Source organism: Salvelinus alpinus, chromosome 3, assembly GCF_045679555.1.
Source record: "Salvelinus alpinus chromosome 3, SLU_Salpinus.1, whole genome shotgun sequence".
Taxonomy (NCBI): Eukaryota; Metazoa; Chordata; class Actinopteri; order Salmoniformes; family Salmonidae; genus Salvelinus; species Salvelinus alpinus.
The window spans coordinates 84,265,741-84,292,313 of record NC_092088.1 but is presented as its reverse complement, the minus strand read 5'-3'; positions in this window follow the sequence as shown (position 1 = coordinate 84,292,313).

Here is a 26,573-nt window from a genome sequence, read left to right as displayed (position 1 = left end):
GACAGTGATGAGGGATGGTCGTTTGACCGCAGACCCATTACGGATGCAGGCAATGAGGCAGTGATCGATGAGATCTTGAAAACTGTTATGCTGATGAATGAGGACCCAAAAGCGACGTAATAGTAACAGAGTCTTTATTCCAGTATTAAACAAATAATGATTCTCCTGGATATAATTAATGGTAATCCAAAACAGGAAACTGAAATCCTCTCGTCAATAGAGAGGAACGCCTGGAGACGCGACCACAGACTGCAGGTCGCTTCGGGAAGGCACTGGCCGTAGCTGACATAGACACCTGCTCACACGCAGCATCTGAAGAAGGCAAAGAACACGACAGGGCGAAACAAGGACACAGGAACAGCAAACATCAAACAAGAATCCGACAAGGACAGGAGCGGAAAACAGAGGAAGAAATAGGGACTCTAATCAGAGGGCAAAACAGGGGACAGGTGTGAAAGAGTAAATGAGGTCGTAGGGAGAATGAGAAACAGCTGGGAGCAGGAACGGAACGATAGAGAGAGAGAAAGAGAAAGAACCTAATAAGACCAGCAGAGGGAAGCACAGGGACAAGACATGATCAAAGACAAAACATGACAGTACCCCCCCACTCACCGAGCGCCTCCTGGCGCACTCGAGGAGGAACCCTGGCGGCAACGAAGGAAATCATCAATCAACGAACGGTCCAGCACGTCCCGAGATGGAACCCAACTCCTCTCCTCAGGACCGTAACCCTCCCAATCCACTAAGTACTGGTGACCACGTCCCCGAGAACGCATGTCCATGATCTTCCGTACCTTGTAAATAGGAGCGCCCTCGACAAGGACGGGGGGGGGGGGAGGGAAGACGAACGGGGGCGCGAAGAAAAGGCTTGACACAGGAGACATGGAAGACAGGGTGGACGCGACGAAGATGTTGCGGAAGAAGCAGTCGCACAGCGACAGGATTGACGACCTGAGAGACACGGAACGGACCAATGAACCGCGGAGTCAACTTGCGAGAAGCTGTCGTAAGGGGAAGGTTACGAGTGGAAAGCCACACTCTCTGACCGCGACAATACCTAGGACTCTTAATCCTACGTTTATTGGCGGCTCTCACAGTCTGCGCCCTGTAACGGCAAAGTGCAGACCTGACCCTCCTCCAGGTGCGCTCACAACGTTGGACAAAAGCCTGAGCGGAGGGAACGCTGGACTCGGCGAGCTGGGACGAAAACAGAGGAGGCTGGTAGCCAAGACTACTCTGAAACGGGGACAGCCCGGTAGCAGACGAAGGAAGCGAGTTGTGAGCGTACTCAGCCCAGGGGAGCTGTTCTGCCCAAGACGCAGGGTTTCGAAACGAAAGGCTGCGTAAAATGCGACCAATCGACTGATTGGCCCTTTCTGCTTGACCGTTAGACTGGGGATGAAACCCGGAAGAGAGACTGACGGAAGCACCAATCAAACGACAGAACTCCCTCCAAAACTGTGACGTGAATTGCGGACCTCTGTCTGAAACGGCGTCTAACGGGAGGCCATGAATTCTGAACACATTCTCAATGATGATTTGTGCCGTCTCCTTAGCGGAAGGAAGCTTAGCGAGGGGAATGAAATGTGCCGCCTTAGAGAACCTATCGATAACCGTAAGAATCACAGTCTTCCCCGCAGACGAAGGCAGACCGGTAATAAAGTCTAAGGCGATGTGAGACCATGGTCGAGAAGGAATGGGAAGCGGTCTGAGACGACCGGCAGGAGGAGAGTTACCTGACTTAGTCTGCGCGCAGTCCGAACAAGCAGCCACGAAACGACGCGTGTCCCGCTCCTGAGTAGGCCACCAAAACCGCTGGCGAATAGAAGCAAGCGTACCCCGAACGCCGGGGTGGCCAGCTAACTTGGCAGAGTGAGCCCACTGAAGAACAGCCAGACGAGTAGAGACAGGAACGAACAGAAGGTTACTAGGACAAGCGCGCGGCGACGCAGTGTGAGTGAGTGCTTGCTTTACCTGTCTCTCAATTCCCCAGACAGTCAACCCGACAACTCGCCCTTCAGGGAGAATCCCCTCGGGGTCGGTAGAAGCCACAGAAGAACTAAAGAGACGGGATAAGGCATCAGGCTTGGTGTTCTTATTTCCCGGACGATAGGAAATCACGAACTCGAAACGAGCGAAAAACAACGCCCAACGAGCTTGACGTGCATTAAGTCGTTTGGCCGAACGGATGTACTCAAGGTTCTTATGGTCAGTCCAAACGACAAAAGGGACGGTCGCCCCCTCCAACCACTGTCGCCATTCGCCTATGGCTAAGCGGATGGCGAGCAGTTCGCGGTTACCCACATCATAGTTGCGTTCCGATGGCGACAGGCGATGAGAAAAGTAAGCGCAAGGATGGACCTTATCGTCAGACTGGAAGCGCTGAGACAGAATGGCTCCCACGCCCACCTCTGAAGCGTCAACCTCGACAATGAATTGTTTAGTGACGTCAGGAGTAACAAGGATAGGGGCGGATGTAAAACGCTTCTTGAGGAGATCAAAAGCTCCCTGGGCGGAACCGGACCACTTAAAGCAAGTCTTGACAGAAGTCAGAGCTGTGAGAGGGGCAGCCACTTGACCGAAATTACGAATGAAACGCCGATAGAAATTAGCGAAACCGAGAAAGCGCTGCAACTCGACACGTGACTTAGGGACGGGCCAATCGCTGACAGCCTGGACCTTAGCGGGATCCATCTGAATGCCTTCAGCGGAAATAACAGAACCGAGAAAAGTGACAGAGGAGACATGAAAGGCGCACTTCTCAGCCTTCACGTAGAGACAATTCTCTAAAAGGCGCTGGAGTACACGTCGAACGTGCTGAACATGAATCTCGAGTGACGGTGAAAAAATCAGGATATCGTCAAGGTAAACGAAAACAAAAATGTTCAGCATGTCTCTCAGTACATCATTAACTAATGCCTGAAAGACAGCTGGAGCATTAGCGAGACCGAACGGCAGAACCCGGTATTCAAAATGCCCTAACGGAGTGTTAAACGCCGTTTTCCACTCGTCCCCCTCTCTGATGCGTACGAGATGGTAAGCGTTACGAAGGTCCAACTTAGTAAAGCACCTGGCTCCCTGCAAAATCTCGAAGGCTGACGACATAAGGGGAAGCGGATAACGATTCTTAACCGTTATGTCATTCAGCCCTCGATAATCCACGCAGGGGCGCAGAGTACCGTCCTTCTTCTTAACAAAGAAAAATCCCGCTCCGGCGGGAGAGGAAGAAGGCACCACGGTACCGGCGTCGAGAGAAACAGACAGATAATCCTCGAGAGCCTTACGTTCGGGAGCCGACAGAGAGTATAGTCTACCCCGAGGGGGAGTGGTCCCCGGAAGGAGATCAATACAACAATCATACGACCGGTGAGGAGGAAGGGAGCTGGCTCTGGACCGACTGAAGACCGTGCGCAGATCATGATATTCCTCCGGCACTCCTGTCAAATCACCAGGTTCCTCCTGAGTAGAGGGGACAGAAGACACAGGAGGGATAGCAGACATTAAACACTTCACATGACAAGAAACGTTCCAAGATAGGATAGAATTACTAGACCAATTAATAGAAGGATTATGACATACTAGCCAGGGATGACCCAAAACAACAGGTGTAAAAGGTGAACGAAAAATCAAAAAGGAAATGGTCTCACTGTGGTTACCAGATACTGTGAGGGTTAAAGGTAGTGTCTCACATCTGATACTGGGGAGAAGACTACCATCTAAGGCGAACATGGGCGTGGGCTTCCCTAACTGTCTGAGAGGAATGTCATGTTTCCGAGCCCATGCTTCGTCCATAAAACAACCCTCAGCCCCTGAGTCTATCAAGGCACTGCAGGAAGCAGCCGAACCGGTCCAGCGTAGATGGACCGACAAGGTAGTACAGGATCTTGATGGAGAGACCTGAGTAGTAGCGCTCACCAGTAGCCCTCCGCTTACTGATGAGCTCTGGCTTTTACTGGACATGACATGACAAAATGTCCAGCAGAACCGCAATAGAGGCAAAGGCGGTTGGTGATTCTCCGTTCCCTCTCCTTAGTCGAGATGCGAATACCTCCCAGCTGCATGGGCTCAGTCTCTGAGCCGGTGGGAGGAGATGGTTGAGATGCGGAGAGGGGAAGCACCGTTAACGCGAGCTCTCTTCCACGAGCTCGATGACGAAGATCTATCCGTCGTTCTATGCGGATGGCGAGTGCAATCAAAGAGTCCACGCTGGAAGGAACCTCCCGGGAGAGAATCTCATCCTTAACCTCAGCGTGAAGTCCCTCCAGAAAACGAGCGAGCAACGCCGGCTCGTTCCAGTCACTGGAGGCAGCAAGAGTGCGAAACTCTATAGAGTAATCCGTTATGGATCGATCACCTTGACATAGGGAAGCCAGGGCCCTGGAAGCCTCCTTCCCAAAAACTGAACGATCAAAAACCCGTATCATCTCCTCTTTAAAGTTCTGATAATCGTTAGAACACTCAGCCCTTGCCTCCCAGATAGCTGTGCCCCACTCCCGAGCCCGACCAGTAAGGAGTGATATGACGTAAGCGATCCGAGCTCTCTCTCTTGAGTACGTGTTGGGCTGGAGAGAGAACACAATATCACACTGGGTGAGAAAGGAGCGACACTCAGTGGGCTGCCCAGAGTAACATGGTGGGTTATTAACCCTAGGTTCCGGAGACTCGGAAGACCAGGAAGTAGCTGGTGGCACGAGACGAAGACTCTGAAACTGTCCAGAGAGATCGGAGACCTGAGCGGCCAGGGTCTCAACGGCATGACGAGCAGCAAACAATTCCTGCTCGTGTCTGCCGAGCATTGTTCCCTGGAACTCGACGGCAGTGTTGAGAGAATCCATAGTCGCTGGGTCCATCTTGGTCGGATTCTTCTGTTATGCTGATGAATGAGGACCCAAAAGCGACGTAATAGTAACAGAGTCTTTATTCCAGTATTAAACAAATAATGATTCTCCTGGATATAATTAATGGTAATCCAAAACAGGAAACTGAAATCCTCTCGTCAATAGAGAGGAACGCCTGGAGACGCGACCACAGACTGCAGGTCGCTTCGGGAAGGCACTGGCCGTAGCTGACATAGACACCTGCTCACACGCAGCATCTGAAGAAGGCAAAGAACACGACAGGGCGAAACAAGGACACAGGAACAGCAAACATCAAACAAGAATCCGACAAGGACAGGAGCGGAAAACAGAGGAAGAAATAGGGACTCTAATCAGAGGGCAAAACAGGGGACAGGTGTGAAAGAGTAAATGAGGTCGTAGGGAGAATGAGAAACAGCTGGGAGCAGGAACGGAACGATAGAGAGAGAGAAAGAGAAAGAACCTAATAAGACCAGCAGAGGGAAGCACAGGGACAAGACATGATCAAAGACAAAACATGACAAAAACAGCAGAGATGTATTTGGAGGGCAAGTTGGTTAGGATGATATCTATGAGGGTGCCCGTTTTTACGGATTTGGTGTTGTACCTGGTGGATTCATTGATCATTTGTGTGAGATTGAGGACATCAAGCTTAGATTGTAGGATGGCCGGGGTGTTAAGCATGTCCCAGTTTAGGTCACCTAGCAGCACGAGCTCTGAATATAGATGGGAGGCAATCAATTCGCATATGGTGTCCGGGCACAGCTGGAGGCAGAGGGTCTATAGCAAGTGGCAATGGTGAGAGACTTGTTTCTGGAAAGGTGGATTTTTAAAAGTAGAAGCTTTAATTGTTTGTGTACAGACCTGGATAGTAAGACAGAACTCTGCAGGCTATCTCTGCACTAGAATGCAACACCGCCCCCTTTGGCAGTTCTATTTTGTCGAACAATTTTATAGTTAGGGATGGAAATTTCAGGGTTTTTGGTGGTCTTCCTAAGCCAGGATTCAGACACGGCTAGGACATCCGGGTTGGCAGAGTGTGCTAAAGCAGTGACTAAAACAAATGTAGGGAGGAGGTTTCTAATGTTAACATGCATGAAACCAAGGCTTTTACGGTTACAGAAGTCAACCCCTAACCCTAACCCTGGAGACACAGCGATTCAGACAGCTAGCAGGCCGGGGCTAGCAAGCTAGCAGATGGACCTTAGAGGGACGTCGCGATGGAAGAAAGTCTGTTTTAGCCTCCGCGTGCGGTGACGTCGATCGACCAGCCATGATGGATTAGTAGGGTTCCGAGTAGCAGAGGGGTCCAAGTCCAATTGGCAAAATAGGTATTGTGGCCCAATAAATTGGCCGATGGATCTATTCAGGTAACAGTCCAATATGCTCTAGACAGCTAGCAGGCCGCTGCAGGCAGGATAGCAGATGGGCATTCAGGGGATGTCGCGACGGAGGGGCCTGTTGGAAAAAAACCCTTGGGCAGATTACGTCGGTAGTCCAGTCTTGATGGATAAGCAGGGCTTCGTTGAGTAAAAGGGGCCCAGGCCAAATGGCAAAATAGGTATAGTGGCCAGAGAAATTGCCCGATTGGCCTATTAGCTAACAGTCCGATATGCTCTAGACAGCTAGCAGGCCGCGGCGATCAGGCTAGCAGATGGGCATTCAGGGGACGCCACGACGTAGGGGCCAGTCGAGCAGATTACGTTGGTAGTGCAGTCGTGAAGGTTTGACGGGGTTCCGTGCCCCGTACCGGCAGTAGAAGGGGTCCGGGTATTGTAGCCCAGGAGTGGCTGATGGGCCTCTTCAGCTAGCCGGGAGATGGGCCTAGCATGGGCTAGCCTCAGGCTAATTGGTGCTTGCCTCGGGACAGACGTTAGCCAGGAGTAGTCACTCGGATTGCAGCTAGCTAGCTGCGAGGATCCAGGTGAAAAGGTTCAGAGCTTGCGGTAGGAATCCGGGGATATGTTGAGAAAATAGGTCTGGTATGCTCTGGTTTGAATCGCGTTGTACAAACTGGTGAGAGCTTCCCGAGCTAAAGGCTAGCTGATGACCACTAGCAGTGGTTAGCTGACTAGTAGCTGTTGGGGGATTCCGGTTCCGAGGTAAATACAAATACTTTAGAAAAAACAGATCCACACCACATTGGGTGAGGCAGGTTGCAGGAGAGTATTTTGAAGTTGAGGTTTAGAAAAAATATAAAAAGATATGCAAAATAAAATATATAAAAGATGTCTACATGGGACACGACAAGACGAAGGACAAAGACGTCTGACTGCTACGCCATCTTGGATACTAAACGTGTGACCCCAAACTTTTGAATGGTAATGTATGCCCAGGCCGTGAGTAGAGCAACAGGTCCAACCCCAACTAATGCACCCCCCCCCACCCAAGTCCCATCCTGACCCTAAAAGGTATGTATCAGAAGCTCAAAATGCTCTGCTCACACTTACTGTGATGGTCCGGGACTAAACAACACAAAAACAACGATAGACACTATGGAACACAAAGCTTTTACTATCTCATCCTGGAATATACAGTGCCTTCGGAAAGTATTCACACACCTTGACTTTTTCCACATTTTGTTATTAAGTTACAGCCAATTATGAAGATTTCTCTAATTAATTTAAAAATCCTCAGCAATCTACACACAATACCCCATAATGACAAAGCGTTAAAAAGGTTTTTCTAGATTTTTGCAAATGTATCAAAAATAAAAAACTGAAATACCTTGTTTACATAAGTATTCAGACCCTTGCTATGAGAGGGGAAGAGACTCAGGGTGTATGCTAATTTGGTATAGAGCAGACCTAACCCACTGTTTTAAATTAGTTAAACAGGAACATTTTACATCTGGCTGGAAATAAATAATGTTATGATCTCATCAGAGAAAAATATCCTCATGTGTGCCACTTATATCCCAGCAATAGAATCCCCATACTTTAATGATGACAGCTTTTCTATCCTAGAGGGGGATATCAACCATTTCCAGGCCCAGGGACATTTACTAGTCTGTGGCAACCTAAATGCCAGAACTGGACAAGAACCTGACACCCTCAGCACACAGGGGACAAACACCTATCTGGAAGTGACAGTATTCCCTCTCAAATATGCCCCCCTGGACACAACTATGACAAAACAAAAATGGGTCACAACTCCTGCAGCTCTGTCGCACGCTGGGTCTGTACATAGTCAATGGAATGCTTCGAGGAGACTCCTATGGTAGGTAAAGATACAGCTCATCCCTTGGCAGTAGTACTGGAGATTACTTTATCACTGACCTAAACCCACTCTCTCAGAGAGATCACAGTCATCCCACTAACACCCCTATCAGATCACAGCAAAGTCACAGTCTAGCTCAACAGAGCAATACTCAATCATGAGGAATCAAAACCAAAGGAACTGCACAATATTAAGAAATGCTATAGATGGAAGGAAAGTAGTGTAGAATCAATCAGGCAACAACAAATTCAATCTGTTTTAGACAACTTCCTGGACAAAACATTTCACTGAAATAGTGAAGGTGTAATATTTGCAGTAGAAAGCCTAAATTGTATATTTGCCCTTTCAGCTTCCCTATCAAATCTAAAACAACAATGACAAATGGTTTGATGAAGAATGCAAAAGAAAGAAATTGAGAAACATATCCAACTAAAAACGTGGAGATTCAGAAAACCTGAGTCTACGCCTTCACTATGGTGAATCACTTAAACAATACAGAAATGCACTACGGACAAAAAAGGAACAGCACATCGGAAATCAGCTCAATGTAATTGAAGAATCCCCAGAATCTAACCACTTCTGGGAAAATTGGAACACACTTAACAAACAACAACAAAAATAGGTATCTATCCAAAACGGAGATGTATGGATAAACCACCTCGCTAATCTTTTTGGCTCTATAACAAAGAACAAACAGCAAAAACATATACAGTGGGGAGAACAAGTATTTGATACACTGCCGATTTTGCAGGTTTTCCTACTTACAAAGCATGTAGAGGTCTGTAATTTTTATCATAGGTACACTTCAACTGTGAGAGACGGAATCTAAAACAAAAATCCTGAAAATCACATTGTATGATTTTTAAGTAATTAATTAGCATTTTATTGCATGACATAAGTATTTGATACATCAGAAAAGCAGAACTTAATATTTAGTACAGAAACTTTTGTTTGCAATTACAGAGATCATACATTTCCTGTAGTTCTTGACCAGGTTTGCACGCACTGCAGCAGGGATTTTGGCCCACTCCTCCATACAGACCTTCTCCAGATCCTTCACGTTTCGGGGCTGTCGCTGGGCAATACGGACTTTCAGCTCCCTTCAAAAATGTTCTATTGGGTTCAGGTCTGGAGACTGGCTAGGCCACTCCAGGACCTTGAGATGCTTCTTACGGAGCCACTCCTTAGTTACCATGGCTGTGTGTTTCAGGTCGTTGTCATGCTGGAAGACCCAGCCACGACCCATCTTCAATGCTCTTACTGAGGGAAGGAGGTTGTTGGCCAAGATCTCACGATACATGGCCCCATCCATCCTCCCCTCAATACGGTGCAGTCGTCCTGTCCCCTTTGCAGAAAAGCATCCCCAAAGAATGATGTTTCCACCTCCGTGCTTCACGGTTGGGATGGTGTTCTTGGGGTTGTACTCATCCTTCTTCTTCCTCCAAACACGGCGAGTGGAGTTTAGACCAAAAAGCTCTATTTTTGTCTCATCAGACCACATGACCTTCTCCCATTCCTCCTCTGGATCATCCAGATGGTCATTGGCAAACTTCAGACGGGCCTGGACATGCGCTGGCTTGAGCAGGGGGACCTTATGTGCGCTGCAGGATTTTAATCCATGACGGCGTAGTGTGTTACTAATGGTTTTCTTTGAGACTGTGGTCCCAGCTCTCTTCAGGTCATTGACCAGGTCCTGCCATGTAGTTCTGGGCTGATCCCTCACCTTCCTCATGATCATTGATGCCCCACGAGGTGAGATCTTGCATGGAGCCCCAGACCGAGGGTGATTGACCGTCATCTTGAACTTCTTCCATTTTCTAATAATTGCGCCAACAGTTGTTGCCTTCTCACCAAGCTGCTTGCCTATTGTCCTGTAGCACATCCCAGCCTTGTGCAGGTCTACAATTTTATCCCTGATGTCCTTACACAGTTCTCTGGTCTTGGCCATTGTGGAGAGGTTGGAGTCTGTTTGATTGAGTGTGTGGACAGGTGTCTTTTATACAGGTAACAAGTTCAAACAGGTGCAGTTAATACAGGTAATGAGTGGAGAACAGGAGGGCGTCTTAAAGAAAAACTAACAGGTCTGTGAGAGCCGGAATTCTTACTGGTTGGTAGGTGATCAAATACTTATGTCATGCAATAAAATGCTAATTAATTACTTAAAAATCATACAATGTGATAATCAGGATTTTTGTTTTAGATTCCGTCTCTCACAGTTTAAGTGTACCTATGATAAAAATTACAGACCTCTACATGCTTTGTAAGTAGGAAAACCTGCAAAATCGGCAGTGTATCAAATACTTGTTCTCCCCACTGTACATGATCAATTACAAATCTTAGAATCCGCTATTGAACCCACCGGATTCTCCAATTACATTGAATGAACTACAGGAAAAAACACAAACCCTCCAACCCAAAAACGCCTGTGGTGCTGATGGTATCCTAAATGAAATTATAAAATATACAGACCACAAATTCTAATTGGCTATACTTAAACTCTTTCACATCATCCTCAACTCTGGCATCTTCCCCAATATTTGGAACCAAGGACTGATAACCCCAATCCCCAAAAGTGGAGACAAATCTGATCCCAATAACTACCGTGGGATATGCGTCAACAGCAACCTTGGGAAAATCCTCTGCATTATCATTATCAGTGAAAACAATGTACTGAGCAAATGTCAAATTGGCTTTTTACCAAATTACCGTACAACACACCACGTATTCACCCTACACACCCTAATTGACAAACAAACTAACCGACACTGACTCAATTTGGCACGAGGGTCTGCTATACAAGTTTACGGTTAAAATGGGCAATAAACACACACATTTCTTTCCACAGGGCTATGGGGTGAGATAGGGATGTAGCTTAAGCCCCACCCTCTTCAACATATTTTATATCAACGAATTGGCAAGAGCACTAGAACAGTCTGCAACACCAGGCCTCACCCTACTAGAGAGAGAGAGAGAGAGAGAGAGAGAGAGAGAGAGAGAGAGAGAGTGAGTGTGTAAAGTGGACAGGTGTACCACCATTTAGCAGTCAGTCTAGTCTGTCCACAGAGGAAGAGTCCTCAGCAAAGATAATGACAGCCTTTGATGACACTCACATGTATAAATACTGTATGCCCCTTGAGCAGATGTAGGCCCTCTAGTATACTGCTGTAGAGATAGGGTAGTCATTCTAAAGGGCTTTGTAGGAGACAGGTCAGTGTTAAACAAGGACAGGTGTCATCAAAGCTATTTAGTTGAACCATTGACATATTTTTAGCGTGGCGATGTGTTAGTATGTTCACTACAGACTGAACCAGAGGATAATTGGTTTGCATAATGTGAGTCTGAATCATGTGTGTGTGCATGCATAGTTGTTTGTTTTTTACACAATATAACTACACTGCTCAAAAAAATAAAGGGAACACTTAAACAACACAATGTAACTCCAAGTCAATCACACTTCTGTGAAATCAAACTGTCCACTTAGGAAGCAACACTGATTGACAATACATTTCACATGCTGTTGTGCAAATGGAATAGACAAAAGGTGGAAATGATAGGCAATTAGCAAGACACCCCCAATAAAGGAGTGGTTCTGCAGGTGGTGACCACAGACCACTTCTCAGTTCCTATGCTTCCTGGCTGATGTTTTGGTCACTTTTGAATGCTGGCGGTGCTTTCACTCTAGTGGTAGCATGAGACGGAGTCTACAACCCACACAAGTGGCTCAGGTAGTGCAGCTCATCCAGGATGGCACATCAATGCGAGCTGTGGCAAGAAGGTTTGCTGTGTCTGTCAGCGTAGTGTCCAGAGCATGGAGGCGCTACCAGGAGACAGGCCAGTACATCAGGAGACGTGGAGGAGGCCGTAGGAGGGCAAAAACCCAGCAGCAGGACCGCTACCTCCGCCTTTGTGCAAGGAGGAGCACTGCCAGAGCCCTGCAAAATGACCTCCAACAATGCCCACATTACCTGGCTAACAATCAATACAGGGAGGAGAGAAAATAATGCCTGGGGCCTTTCAAACTCCCAGTCAAGGCTGATGCGTGTCTCTTGATAATTGAAGTTGTTGTTGGTTTTGTTGTTTTCCTTTCTTTGAAATGTTTATCTTCATAAATATAACCACATAAGCTCTCATTACCAGAGGAGCAAGAAAGTATATATTGAAGCAGATCATTTTCTCTGTGATATAATTTCTTATATACTTTCCTATACAGGTGAATGAACCCATAATTTCCAAACCCTATCAAGCTCAAAGGACCAGGATCAGTGGGGTTGTACACCATCAAGGGCATATGTTTTACAGCTGTCCCGGCAGTCTTCCCTTCCCCAACAGTTAGTGCTGACGAAACTGGCAGGTCCCAGACTGCTATCTGGTAGGAGATCCCTTACTCACATTACTTAGCAACGATTAGGTCAGAGTCTGAGAATGAGCAACATCACTCTCTATTCTTACTGGTGTTTATAAACAACACACTTCACTTCTGTTGGAGAGCTACAGTGCATTCGGAAAGTATTCAAACCCCTTGACTTTTTCCACATTTTGTTGTTTTACAGCCTTATTTTAAAATTGATTAAATATATTTTTATCCTCATCAATCTATGCACAATACCCCATAATGACAAAGTGAAAACAGGTTTTTAGAAATAACTGATTTACATCAATCAATCAATCACATTTATTTAGTTAGCTTTTCCAAGTAACCATGCTTCTACACCTGCATTGCTTGCTGTTTGGGGTTTTAGGCTGGGTTTCTGTACAGCACTTTGAGATATCAGCTGATGTACAAAGGGCTATATAAATAAATTTGATTTGATTTATAAAGCCCTTGCAATTTTGGGTCTTCACCATGTTTCATCAAAATGTACAGCTGTGTATCATCTGCATAGCAGTCAAAATTAACATTATTTTTCCGAATGACATCACCAAGAGGTAAAATATATAGTGAAAACAATAGTGGTCCTAAAACAGAGCCTTGAGGAACACCAAAACTTACAGTTGATTTGTCAGAGGACAAACCATCTACAGAGACAAACTGATATCTTTTTGACAGATAAGATCTAAACCAGGCCAGAACTTGTCCGTGTAGACCAATTTGTGTTTCCAATTTCTCCAAAAGAATGTGGTGATCGTTGGTTTTAAAAGCAGCACTAAGGTCTAGGAGCACGAGGACAGATTCAGAGCCTCGGTCTGATGCTATCAAAAGGTTATTTACCACCTTCACAAGTGCAGTCTCAGTGCTATGATGGGGTCTAAAACCAGGCTGAAGCATTTCATATACATTATTTGTCTTTAGGAAGGCAGTGAGTTGCCGCGCAACAGCTTTTTCAAAAAAAATTGAGAGGAATGGGAGATTCGATATAGGCCAATAATTTTTCATATTTTCTGGGTCAAGGTTTGGCTTTTTCAAGAGAGGCTTTATTACTGCCACTTTAAGTGAGTTTGTTACACATTCGGTGGATAGAGAGCCGTTTATTATGTTCAACATAGGAGGGCCAAGCACAGGAAGCAGCTCTTTCAGTAGTTTAGTTGGAATAGGGTCCAGTATGCAGCTTGAAGGTTAAGAGGCCATGATTATTTTCATCAATGTGTCAAGAGATATAGTATTAAAAAACTTGAGTGTCTCCGTTGATCCTAGGTCCTGTCAGAGTTGTGCAGACTCAGGAGAACTGAGCTTTGGAGGAATACGCAGATACGCAGAGGAGTCTGTAATTTGCTTTCTAATGATCATGATCTTTTCCTCAAAGAAGTTTGAAATTTTAATATTATCTGCCATGACTACAAGGTCCGATAGGAATTCAGGGAACTCAGTGAGGAACGCTGTATATGGCCCAGGAGGCCTGTAAACAGTAGCTATAAAAAGTGATTGGGTAGGCTGCATAGAGTTCATGACTAGAAGCTCAAAAGACGAAAATGTCGGGGGGGGGTGTTTTGTAAATTGAAATTTGCTATCGTAAATGTTAGCAACACCTCCGCCTTTGCGGGATGCACGGGGGATATGGTCACTAGTGTAACCAGGAGGTGAGGCCTCATTTAACACAGTAAATTCATCAGGCTGGGGGGACAAAATAAATGTATGCATGATGGCACAAGCGCGCAGCCGGTTTGGGTTCCGTGTAAGAGTCTAGCGACATTTTTCAGATATTATAGGTTTAGAATTTTGTCAAAGTAATTTTCATTGGAAGTTAAAATGTGCTGTTAGCTAGCTAGCAAACGTTAGCTTGCTGGCTCGCTAGCTAACGTTACATGTAGGATCTGTGTAGTAATATTATTCAAATCAGGAATCTATTTGCATTGCTAGTTATAACATAATGTAAGCTAGCTAGCTAACATTGAACCTAGTTGGTTAGCTTTAGGTACCTGCAGATTCATGCTACAGCTATGACAGTCAGTTTGTGTTTGTAGTAGTATGAGTTGAGATTATGCCGGTTCATTGTTTAGCTAGCTACATGTATAAACAAAAGACCACTTCACCAGATGATTACCATCTGACCTATCAATGACCCATCAAGTCAGCCAGGTGTGTCTGCGGGTGATTCCAGCCATCTATTGTATTTCATGAATGTGTACATGTCTAGACAATAGTGACTCATCCACTTAGCTAGATGTGACTGGGGGTGGTTATGGCATTTATTTCACTTGACCCATCAATTTAGAGAAGTGTGTCTGGGTAAGTTCCATCTAATAATTATTTGGACACTTTCTGTTTTTTGATATTGCTACTATGCAAATATGCAAGTAACCATTCCACTGTACCGTGTATACCTTCTGTATCCTGTGCATGTGACAAATAAACTTAGATTTTATTTGATATGGTGTTTACCAGACACAGTTAAGGCTTAAGAGGGTGTGAACGATGCTGAATGGGTGTAGACAAAGAAGAGCTCTCTAGAAGGTGTACCAAAACATTCAAGGGACATTTTCTCAAAACTGGGGTTGCAGGTTTATCAACTTCCAAAGCAGAAATACTTTCCCATTGTTCCTCAACTGCAGTGTATGATATACCATTTTGTAGCTCTTAGACTCTACTTTTATCCAATGTAAAAAATACCATTTCAATAAATGTGTTACATAGGACCGAATCCAGGAGGTGGGTCACAAATGTGATGTTGACCACCACATGTTAGAAACCTTTTAAGTCAGTAAGTCATGGTATTTTGTTCGTTGGCTAAAGACTGCACATCAAGAAAGTGATTCTCAGCTGCTGGGTGTATGGGAACAATATTAAGAAGGAAAATATGGATTACTGAAGAACACCTATATTATTTATGATGCCAACGGTTCCTTGTCAAAAATGAAAAGCTGAAAGTCCTCAATGTTTCATGAGCTTCCTATGACACTGAAAATAAAAAAATGAAAAATACAAATCCAGAAAATTATGTTTTAAAATAACTTTTAACAAGGCACACCTGTTAATGCATTCCAGGTGACTACCTCATGAAGCTGGTTGAGAGAATGTCAAGTGTGCAACGCTATCATTAAGGCAAAGGGTGGCTACTTTGAAGAATCTGAAATATTACATGTATTTTGATATGTTGCGAAAGTATTCGCACCCTTGGCATTTCTGTTGCCTTACAACTTGTAATTAAAATGCCTTTTTGGTGGGGTTTGTATCATTTGATTTACATGCCTACCACTTTGAAGATGCAAAATATATTTTATTGTGAAACAAACAACAAATAAGACAAAAAAACTGAAAACTTGAGCGTACATAAATATTCACCCCCCCCCCCAAAAGCAATACTATGTAGAGCCCTCCTGGATCCTCATTCTCACCTCCTTTCCATTTCTTCAATAAATATTCTAAACCAATTCGATGTCTGGTCCTTAAACTGAATTATTTAGAGGATCATGAAGCGAAGCACAATTATATCTGACGGAGCGATGACTAAATACGTGCTTGAGGTCGTGCACGGTTAATGCTTTTTATGTTCCGACTTCACAACCTTGTACCATTGGAAGTGAAAGTAAGGAGATGACAATAGACTGTACATTCTGTTGTGATGTCTACGCTACACTGACATTGGACTGCACATTCTGTTGTAACATCTAGACTACACTGACATTAGCGAGAGGATTTATGTAGCAGAAGAACAATTATATAGCCCAGCCCAGGTTGATGTGACATCAATACAACAGGTTTAGCCTACTCTGTAGTTAGTTGAGCTGCTTCATGGTAGGACATGACAAAAATGAAAGCCTTCAGCTACTTTGATTGATACAAAAGCTACATGTAACTTAGAAAGGAAAAAAGGCAGACAAATTCTCAATGTTTGAGGCATTTAGGCCCTCCAACAGGTAAATGCACGCACGTCAAGCGTTAGTGAATTCCTGTTTGTGTCACTGCTACCAAGCACCTTACAGGTACAGTCAAAAGTTTGGACAAACCTACTCATTCAAGTGTTTTTCTTTATTTTTACTATTTTCTACATTGTAGAATAATAGTGAAGACATCAAAACTATGAAATATCACATATGGAATCATGTCGTAACCAAAAAAGTGTTAAACAAATGAAAATATGTTATATTTGAGAGTCTTCAAAGTAGCCACACTTTGCATTGATGACAGCTTTACACAACGTGTGTGTTTGTGTGTGCATGTGTGCACCCCGGTCTGTGTCATTGCCACCAAGCGAGCAGTGATCCGTATATTTCATGGTATGCGATTTATCAAAAGTGCAATCAAGTGTACAGGGGCTGTTAAGTGTGAAATTAAGCATTATTTTTTATTTTAATTTGTTATTAGGGGGTAGATCAGCTTTAATATTGCAGATAGATTGTGGCTTCCATCAATGTAACTGTCTACATTATTTCTAATCACCCACATATATTTTTGTAAATATATACAATACCATTCAAAAGATTGGACACACCTACACATTCAAGGGTTTTTCGTTATTTTCATTATTTTCTACGTTGTTGAATAATAGAGAAGACATCATAACTACGAAATAACACACATGGAATCATGTAGCAACTAAAAAAGTGTTAAACTAATCAAAATATATTTAATATTTGAGATTCTTCAAAGTAGCCACCCTTTGCCTTGATGACAGCTTTACACACTCTTCGCATTCTCTCAACCATCTTCACCTGGAATGCTTTTCCAACAGTCTTGAAGGAGTTCCCCCATGTGCTGAGCACTTGTTGGCTGCTTTGCCTACACTCTGTGGTCCAACTCATCCCAAACCATCTCAATTGGGTTGAGGTCGGGTGATTATGGAGGCCACGTCATCTGATGCAGCACTCCATCACTCGTCATGGTCAAATAACCTGGAATTGTGTTTTGGGTCATTGTCCTGTTGAAAAACAAATGATAGTCCCACCAAGCGCATACCAGATGAGATGGCGTATGCCCTAACCCTATCACCCCTCCCCTAATTGGAGTAAGCTAATGGACATCAGCGCTTCTACTTCCAGCTTGTACACACATTTTTACTATCTATACGGCACAGCTGTCATTTTCTGGGTCCTTAAATGAAACTGGTGTACTTTTATATTTATCACAATTTTCTTTAACCATTTTTGGTCTTTAACGCAGTTAAATAGACAATAGACAAATTTCTCACTTTCTCCCCCTGCTGCTTGCCTCTTTCATTTTTGCAGTAATGCTGAAATGAGTTGTCTGTGTGACATAACTTCACCAGTCCTATTTATGATATAATTTACAAAGATGATACTTTTTTATTTTTTTATTCAAAAACAATATATATATTTGAGTTTAACCATAATATTTGTTGTAATATTTGTTCTGTCTTTTCAGGTGGATTTAACTGAAATTTCAACCAACTTTCTATGGCTTGTTTTATAAATAGCGATGAGAGATGAAACTGAAAGTGAGATGTTGTAATCTGAGTAAAGGGGAAAAGGCCATTCTTGAACATGGGGTGAGACATTCTTACTAGTCTGCTAGAGGACCAGTTCATATTTAATTATAACTTTTATACTATGACTGAAGCCTTTAGTGAGAGGTCCAATTCTTTATTATTTAATCATTTCTGCCCTTACGAATTTAAAGTCATTAAATAAATATGCTCGTTTAATTTTGTCTTGCTTGCTGTTCCAGATAAAATGTGCTCATATAATTTAAAAAATAATTCGCTAGGTGTAGGCAGGGCCGCAAGCAAATAGGTCAACTGGGATATGACTAAAGAGTTAATCAGGATGATTTTTCCACAAATAGACAGATATTTTCCCCTCCATGGTAGCAGATCTTATCTATTTTTACTAACTTTCTATTAAAATGTATTGGAGTGCGATAATTTCTTTCTTTCAGGATATGAATACCGAGTATGTCCACTTCACCGTTAGACCATTTTTTGGTAAACTACATGGTAATGTAAAAGTTGTATTGTTTTGTGATCCAATACGTAATATAGTACACTTATCATCATTTGGTTGTAACCCAGATAAGTTATAACAATTACCTAGATCCTCTATAAGGCTGAAAGAAAACAAGAATCATCAGCCTACCATGGCACCTTTGTTTTTAAGCCCTTGATTTCTAGTCCTTTGATATTATTGTTTAATCTGATTTTAATAGCCAACATTTCGATGGCCATAATAAATAGATATGCCGATAGTGGAAAACCTTGTTTTACACCTCGACAGTTTAATACTTTCTGAGAAGTAGCCATTATTTACTATTTTACACCTACGGTTACTATACATAATGTTACCCATTGTATAAGAGATTCTCCAAAATTGAAATATAAATTCCAGTCGTACTTTATCAAAAGCCTTTTCAAAGTCAGTTATGAATACCAGGCCTAGTTTCCCAGATTTGTCATAGTGTTTGATCATTTCCAGTACTTGTCTTATATTATCTTCAATGTATCGTCCATGTAAAAAAACTGTCTGATTAGATTAATAATATCCAACAAAACCTTTTTCTGTGGGCTATGCATTTTGCTCTTTTTTTTAATCACAACACTGAAGTGTAAGGGGCCTCCAGTTTTATAAATGGACTGGATATTTATATTTACCACTTGGGTCCTGTTTCAGCAATAATTAAATTCTTGTTGAGTATCAGATAATCTGCCATTTTTAAAGGAGTGGTTAAAACATGCGAACAACGATCCTCTGAGTACATCTAAAAATATTTGGTATACCTCAACTGGTATGTTATCCAGCCCTGGAGTTTTCCAGGACTTAAAGGTTTTAATTGCATAAAGAAGTTCCTCCTCTGTAATTTGGCCTTCACATGAGTCTTTATGTACAGCTGTTCATTTTACATTATTCATAGAAAAAAATCCTTACAAATAACTTTGGTTAGTGGAGATGGAGACTGACACAAAAACATATGCTTAAAGTACTTTGCTTCCTCTTTCAAAATATAATTTGGTGAATCATTGGTGACTCCGCCATTTGTAACAAGTTTCAGTCAATTATTTTTGGTAGCATTTCTATGTTAAAGATGAAAAAATAATTTGGTGCATTTTTCCCCATATTCCATCCAGTTCGCTTTATTTTTACAATATAGTACACTTGATCTTTCTTGAATAAGTTCCTCCACGTATTCTGTGCCTCTATGGTACAGTTTTTATTGCTATCTATCTGTACTGTTAGTCCTTCTATTTCCATTGTTAACAAGAATGATTGTGACTTAAATTACTTTTGTTTTAAAGATTAGTATTGAATTGCATGGCCTCTAAAGGCACATGTAAAAGTGTCCCATAGGATATCTGCTGTACCTATATTACATCATAAAAAGTCAGTTAGAAATTCTTCTGTCCTGGTAAAAAAAAAAAAAGAAGATTGTCATCCAATAGGCTTTGATAAAATGTCCTCGTCCACGTGGAAATTCTGTATGAGTATTGTACATGCCAATTATTTGATTGTCCAATTATTCTGTCACCTATCAACACTTTTAACTTTTGGTGCCAGCGAGAATGACCTAAGAAAGTAGTCAAGACGACTAGCTTGATTGAGCCTCCGCCATGTATATCTCACTAGGTCAGGATATTTAACCCTCCACCATGTATATCTCACTAGGTCAGGATATTTACCCTCCACCATGTATATCTCACTAGGTCAGGATATTTACCCTCCACCATGTATATCTCACTAGGTCAGGATATTAACCCTCCACCATGTATATCTCACTAGGTCAGGATATTTGAGCCTCCATATATCCACTAGTTCCACTATCCGTTACATTCGTGATCAGACCCTTTTTTTCATTTCTCGTCTAAAATGACATACCCAAATCTAACTGCCCGTAGCTCAGGACCTGAAGCAAAGATATGCATTTTCTTGATACAATTTGAAAGGAAACACTTTAAAGTTTGTGGAAATGTGAAATTAATGTAGGGGAATATAACACATTAGATCTGTTAAAAGATAATACAAAGAAAAAAAATGTTTTTTGTTTTTTTTGTTCCATCATCTTTAAAATGCAAGAGAAAGGCCACAATGTATTATTTCAGCTAAGACGCAATTTAGATTTTGGCCACTAGATGGCAGCAGTGTATGTGTAAAGTTTTTGACTGATCCAATGAACCATTGTATTTATGTTCAAAATGTTGTATTAGGTATGCACAAATGTGCCAAATTGGTTTATTAATACATGGTATTCTTTCACTGTAATAGCTACTGTAAATTGGACAGTGCAGTTATATTAACAAGAATTTAAGCTTTCTGCCCATATCAGATAAGTCTATGTCCTGGGAAATGTTATTGTTACTTACAACCTCATGCTAATCACATTTGCGCACGTTTGCTCAACCATCCCGCAGGGGGGACACCGATCCTGTAGTTAAGTGCCTAAGGGTGATAGTTTGTAGTGTGATTTACTTTACGGTTCAATGAGGTATTTAAAACCATATTATAATCTCCTACCATAATAATACAGTCTTGTATTGCTTATAGGCGTTATAAATTATAATATATATTTTCAAAGAAGCGTGGATCCCCATTATTTGGATCATATAAATTAAGAGCCAAATCTGTTTATTGTCCAATAACATATTTAAATAACATATTCCCCCCAGTCCTTTTTCCACACAACTTCATCGAAAATTGTTGGAGTTTCCTGTAAACAATAGATATTATATTCCTTCTCTTTTAGCCAGGTAAATTTTCTTATTATCTGCTAAGCCATTACAATTATAACTAGCTATACTTATTTCACCATTTACCATAATGAGATACAAGTTTCAAATTAAGCATTATTAATTAAGCACTATTAATTAAGCATTATTAATTGCCAACAGAAATCAGACAAACAATCTGTAATCTATTGTAACAGAGGTTGGTGGTGGCATCCACAATTGCCTCTGTGAGAGTAACCCATAATCAACGTGTAGAGGGGGGGCAGTAAAATGGTGATTTTGGGATCCCCTACTATGCTGTCTCGCCACAGGTTTTATTCTAATGTCTAACACCTATCATTGATGGACTAATTAGTCCATCCAGGGTCCACATGGATCCACTAGTTAATATGGACCCCTACACAGTAAATCAGTTAGATACATCCCAACTGATTCAATTAACAGGAACTTACTGATTTCAGAAGAGCACTGTAGGCTATCATTGATGTCTGACTGAATCACAATGAACTGTCAACAGTCGGGGGCACTCGTTGTAGAGAGAACCAATGGCACCACACGTTTGTCTCCCAGAAGAAGTTGATTGGTCAGTTAAAGATGACACAAAGTTAGGACGATATAAAGGGGCTCAGGAAAAGTGGGTTGTTATGTATAGACAGGATTGTTACAGCAAGGGTCGAGTAGGTGAATGGACTGACAGGTGGGTTGTTATGTATAGACAGGAAAGTTACAGCAAGGGTCGAGTAAGTGAATGGACTGACAGGTGGGTTGTTATGTACTGTATAGACAGGATTGTTACAGCAAGGTTCGAGTAGGTGAATGGACTGACAGGTGGGTTGTTATGTACAGTATAGACAGGAAAGTTACAGCAAGGTTCGAGTAAGTGAATGGACTGACAGGTGGGTTGTTATGTATAGACAGGAAAGTTACAGCAAGGGTCGAGTAGGTGAATGGACTGACAGGTGGGTTGTTATGTACAGTATAGACAGGAAAGTTACAGCAAGGTTCGAGTAAGTGAATGGACTGACAGGTGGGTTGTTATGTATAGACAGGAAAGTTACAGCAAGGGTCGAGTAGGTGAATGGACTGACAGGTGGGTTGTTATGTACAGTATAGACAGGATTGTTACAGCAAGGTTCGAGTAGGTGAATGGACTGACAGGTGGGTTGTTATGTACAGTATAGACAGGATTGTTACAGCAAGGGTCGAGTAGGTGAATGGACTGACAGGTGGGTTGTTATGTACAGTGGCAAGAGAAAGTATGTGAATCAGGAATTACCTGGACTTCTGCATAAATTGGGCATAAAATTTGATCTGATCTTCATCTAAGTCACAACAATAGACAAACACAGTCTGCTTAAACTAATAAAACACAAACAATTATACGTTCTCATGTCTTAAACTAATAAAACACAAACAATTATACGTTCTCATGTCTTAAACTAATAAAACACAAACAATTATACGTTCTCATGTCTTAAACTAATAAAACACAAACAATTATACGTTCTCATGTCTTAAACGAATAACACAAACAATTATACGTTCTCATGTCTTAAACTAATAAAACACAAACAATTATATGTTGTCGTGTCTTTATTGAACACACCGTGTAAACATTCACAGTACAGGGTGGGAAAAGTATGTGAACTCTTGGTTTTAATAACTGTGTCACGTCTGCTCCTCCTCTTCGGCGTACGAAGTCGCCAGAGTACTTACCACCGGTCCTGGGATTCATCATTACGAACACCTGGAACTCATCATTATGCACACCTGTGAATCATATTGATCATTATGATTCACACCTGGACTCCATTACCTTCATCATTTCCTCCCCTTTATATGTCAGTCTACCAGGTTCACTCACCAGGTGGTATTGTTCTTGTGTCTCGGGAGTACTGCATTATGTTAGTTTCTTGGTTTTGTTATTATATTAAAACGGTTCACCTGCTTCCGACTCACCGCCCCATCATTACAAACTGGTTGACCCTTCTTTGGTAGCAATAACCTCAACCAAACGTTTTCTGTAGTTGCAGATCAGACCTGCACAATTGTCAGGGGGAATTTTGGACCATTCCTCTTTACAACACTGTTTTAGTTCAGCAATATTCTTGGCATGCCTGGTGTGAATTGCTCTCCTGAGGTCATGCCACAGCATCACAATCAGGTTGAGGTCAGGACTCTGACTGGGCCACTCCAGAAGTTGTATTTTCTTCTGTTGAAGCCATTCTGTTGATTTACTTCTGTGTTTTGGGTCGTTGTCCTGTTGCATCACCCAACTTCGGTTGAGCTTCAATTGGTGGACAGATAGCCTTACATTCTCCTGCAAAATGTCTTGATTAACTTGGGAATTCATTTTTCCATCGATGATAGCAAGCTGTCCAGGCCCTGAGGCAGCAAAGCAGCTCCAAACCATGATGCTCCCTTCACCATACTTTACAGTTGGGATGAGGTTTTGATGTTGGTGTGCTGTGCCTTTTTTTCTCCACACATAGTGTTGTGTGTTCTTTCCAAAAAACACAACTTTAGTTTCATCTGTCCACAGAATATTTTATCAGTAGCGCTGTGGGACATCCAGATGCTCTTTTGCGAACTTCAGACGTGCAGCAGTCTTTTTTTGGACAGCAGTGGCTTCTTCCGTGGTGGCCTCCCATGAACACCATTTTTGTTTAGTGTTTTACATATAGTAGACTCGTCAACAGAGATGTTAGCATGTTCCAGAGATTTCTTTAAGTCTTTAGCTGACACTCTAAAATTCTTCTTAACCTCATTGAGCATTCTGTGCTGTGCTCTTGCAGTCATCTTTGCAGGACGGCCACTCCTAGGGAGAGTAGCAACAGTGCTGAACTTATTCCATGTATCGACAATTTGTCTTACCATGGACTGACAATCAAGGCTTTTAAAGATATTTTTGTAAGCCTTTCAGGCTTTATGCAAGTCAACAATTCTTAGTCTTGGGTCTTCTGAGATCTCTTTTGTTAGAGGCATGGATCACATCAGGCAATGCTTATTGTGAATAGCAAACTCAAATTTGGTGAGTGTTTTTTCTTTAGGGCAGGGCAGCTCTAACCAACATATCCAATCTCGTCTCAATGATTGTACTCCAGGTTAGCTGACTCCTGACTCCAATTAGCTTTTGGAGAAGTCATTAGCCTAGGGGTTCACATACTTTTTCCAACTTACACTGTGAATGTTTATGTATTCAATATAGACAAGAAAAATACATTAATTTGTGTTATTTGTTTAAGCAGACTGGGTTTGCCTGTTATTGTGACTTAGATGAAGATCAGATCTAATGTTATGACCAATTTATGCAGAAATCCAGGTAATTCCTGGGTTCACATACTTTTTCATGCCACTGTATAGACATGAGTGTTACAGCAAGGGTTGAGTAGGTGTGTGGACTGACAGAACAGGTGGGTTGTTATTTATTTTTTTATTTTTTTATTTCACCTTTATTTAACCAGGTAGGCTAGTTGAGAACACGTTCTCATTTACAATTGCGACTTGGCCAAGATAAAGCAAAGCAGTTCGACACATACAACAACACAGTTACACATGGAGTAAAACAAACATACATAATACAGTAGAAAAATAAGTCTATATACAATGTGAGCAAGTGAGGTGAGATAAGGGAGGTAAAGGCAAACAAAATATATATAAAAATAAATATATAATAAAAATATAAAAAAGGCCATACAATAACACTGGAATGGTTGGTTTGCAGTGGAAGAATGTGCAAAGTAGAGATAGAAATAATGGGGTGCAAAATAAATAAATAAATACAGTAGGTAAAGAGGTAGTTGTTTGGGCTAAATTATAGATGGGCTATGTACAGGTGCAGTAATCTATGAGCTGCTCTGACAGCTGGTGCTTAAAGCTAGTGAGGGAGATAAGTGTTTCCAGTTTCAGAGATTTTTGTAGTTCGTTCCAGTCATTGGCAGCAGAGAACTGGAAGGAGAGGCGACCAAAGGAAGAATTGGTTTTGGGGGTGACCAGAGAGATATACCTGCTGGAACGCGTGCTACAGGTGGGTGCTGCTATGGTGACCAGCGAGCTGAGATAAGGGGGGACTTTACCTAGCAGGGTCTTGTAGATAACCTGGAGCCAGTGGGTTTGGCGACGAGTATGAAGCGAGGGCCAGCCAACGAGAGTGTACAGGTCGCAGTGGTGAGTAGTATATGGGGCTTTGGTGACAAAACGGATGGCACTGTGATAGACTGCATCCAATTTATTGAGTAGGGTATTGGAGGCTATTTTGTAAATGACATCACCGAAGTCGAGGATAGGTAGGATGGTCAGTTTTACAAGGGTATGTTTGGCAGCATGAGTGAAGGATGCTTTGTTGCGGAATAGGAAGCCAATTCTAGATTTAACTTTGGATTGGAGATGTTTGATGTGAGTCTGGAAGGAGAGTTTACAGTCTAACCAGACACCTAGATATTTGTAGTTGTCCGAGCCGTCCAGAGTAGTGATGTTGGACAGGCGGGCAGGTGCAGGCAGCGATCGGTTGAAGAGCATGCATTTAGTTTTACTTGTATTTAAGAGCAATTGGAGGCCACGGAAGGAGAGTTGTATGGCATTGAAGCTCGCCTGGAGGGTTGTTAACACAGTGTCCAAAGAAGGGCCAGAAGTATACTGAATAGTGTCGTCTGCGTAGAGGTGGATCAGAGACTCACCAGCAGCAAGAGCGACATCATTGATGTATACAGAGAAGAGAGTCGGTCCAAGAATTGAACCCTGTGGCACCCCCATAGAGACTGCCAGAGGCCCGGACAACAGACCCTCCGATTTGACACACTGAACTCTATCAGAGAAGTAGTTGGTGAACCAGGCGAGGCAATCATTAGAGAAACCAAGGCTGTCGAGTCTGCCGATGAGGATGTGGTGATTGACAGAGTCAAAAGCCTTGGCCAGGTCAATGAATACGGCTGCACAGTATTGTTTCTTATCGATGGCGGTTAAGATATCGTTTAGGACCTTGAGCGTGGCTGAGGTGCACCCATGACCAGCTCTGAAACCAGATTGCATAGCGGAGAAGGTATGGTGGGATTCGAAATGGTCGGTAATCTGTTTGTTGACTTGGCTTTCAAAGACCTTAGAAAGGCAGGGTAGGATAGATATAGGTCTGTAGCAGTTTGGGTCAAGAGTGTCTCCCCCTTTGAAGAGGGGGATGACCGCAGCTGCTTTCTGTTATGTATAGACATGATTGTTAAAGCAAGGGTTGAGTAAGTGTATGGACTGACAGAACAGGTGGGTTGTTATGTATAGACATTGTTGTTACAGCAAGGGTTGAGTAGGTGTGTGGACTGACAGAACAGGTGCACACTTTTTTATTTAACTTGGCAAGTCAGTTAAGATCAAATTCTTATTTACAATGACGGCCTATGAACAGTGGGTTAACTGTCTTGTTCAGGGACAGAACGGGGATTCGATCTAGAAGCCTTTCGGTTAC